Here is a 2122-nt window from a genome sequence, read left to right as displayed (position 1 = left end):
TTGTTTTTTTCCTATTTCTGGTATTAGTTCACACGTTAAGATATAAACATATAACTGAGACATTTTGAGTGCCATGGATATCTTTTCTCATATTTGATGACGTATAAACATGATATATCCATATATACACTGATTCAATACTTTACATGTATCATTGTAGCTTGCTTTCATCGTGAAAACAAGGGAAAATGGAGAAACAAAAAAGTACGAGTATTATTTCTGTATGTGCTGATAGTACAAAAAAGAAAAAAGACACATTTCTGAATGAGCACAGCGATGATTAACTAGAACAGCAGCTTCTTTTTTCCACAATACTTCTTTTTTTTTCTTTATTATCTATAGCGAGTCTTGTTGTGGTCTGTAAAAAAAAAAAAAACAAAAAAAAAAAAACACCCAAAAAACCCCACCCCTGCGAATTCTGGTCTCACATTGTGTATTCTTCAAGTGAGTATTCGTTTGCGAAACACATCATTCTGTACTAACAGCATATGTGTGTGTGTGTGTGTGTGTGTGCGTGTGTGTGTGTGTGTGTGTGTGTGTGTGTGTGTGTGTGTGTGTGTGTGTGTGTGTGTGTGTGCTTGCAGAGTTCGTATTCGCATTCACAACAATGATGATGCAGGTGTTCATCTTTTGCGTGGTTGGTGTCCTGATGCCAGCTGTGTGGGGTACGTACACAACATACCATCGATTAGCAGTTGTTGTTCGCATTCTGTATACATCATTATATGGTCTTTGTTACACGTACATCTTGCCTATCCCTTTTCCTGACGATGACATAATCGATGAGATGCCAATGCTTTGAGCGAGGGTGCATCCATGACGTCCTGTTACGGGTAGGGAGGCAGAAAACTGTGTTGGTTATCAGCAGTTCGTGCTCTGCACAGGTCTGAAGCAAAAGCAATCCATTTGGGTTGCAGTGGCCCACACCGTGCTTTCCAATCACTCCATCCCAGGAGATGTAGTCAGAGCCAACTCTAGCATTGTAACAAAGACCATGTGCGGCGCCGAGTGTTGGACAGACCATCGCCTTGTAGTCTCGAAGCTGAATATTCGAATCCAACCCAAGAGACGCCCCCAAGGCCAGAAGGCTCCAAAGCGGCTCAACATCGCTAAGCTGAAAAGCATCACCATCAAACAGTCCTTTGTGGAGCTGCTGGAAGATCGTCTGGAATCCGCCTCTCTGGACAACCAGAATGTGGAGTCTGACTGGAGGACCCTGCGTGAGCTGATCTATAGTACAGCTTCAGAGACCCTGGGACCCATGACCAGAAAGCACAAAGACTGGTTTGATGAAAACTGTGATGAAATCAAGCAGCTTCTGGATGAGAAACGCCGTCTGCATCAAGCCCACCTGAGCAACCCAAAGTCCACATCAAAAAAGGATGCATATAATGCCATCCGCAGGACTGTTCAGCAAAAGTTACACCAGATGCAGGATAAGTCGCTGAGTGACAAAGCTGATGAGATCCAGGGATTTGCTGACAGGCACGATATGAAGAGGTTCTATGATGCCTTAAAAGAAGTCTACGGCCCCACATCCTCAGGATCATCCCCCCTCCTCAGTGCAGATGGGAATACCTTGATCACCGAGAAGGAGAACATTCTCGAACGATGGGCTGAGCACTTCAACATTGTCTTAAATCGCCCTTCCTCCATAAATGATGAAGCCATAGACCGTCTCCCACAAGTCCACACCAACGAAGCACTGGACGATCCGCCAACACTTCTTGAGACCCAGAAAGCAATCCGTCTGCTATCCAGTGGCAAAGCACCTGGCTTAGACTCCATACCAGCAGAGGTCTACAAGGATGGAGGCACTGTGCTGACTGAGAAGCTTCATCAGCTGTACTCACTCATGTGGAAAGAAGAGACGATCCCCCAGGATTTCAAAGATGCATCTATCATTCACTTGTACAAGCGAAAGGGGAACCGGCAAGCCTGTGATAACCATCGGGGCATTTCCTTGCTCTCCATCGCAGGCAAGATACTTGCCAGGATCCTACTTAACCGCCTCACAGCACACCTTGACCAAGGTCATTTGCCTGAGAGCCAATGTGGATTCCGGAAAGAGCGCGGAACCACTGACATGGTGTTTGCTGCAAGGCAGCTGCAAGAGAAATGT

This window comes from Babylonia areolata, chromosome 6, assembly GCF_041734735.1.
Source record: "Babylonia areolata isolate BAREFJ2019XMU chromosome 6, ASM4173473v1, whole genome shotgun sequence".
Taxonomy (NCBI): domain Eukaryota; kingdom Metazoa; phylum Mollusca; class Gastropoda; order Neogastropoda; family Buccinidae; genus Babylonia; species Babylonia areolata.
The sequence above is the reverse complement of the archived record's forward strand: the minus strand, read 5'-3'. Positions refer to the sequence as shown.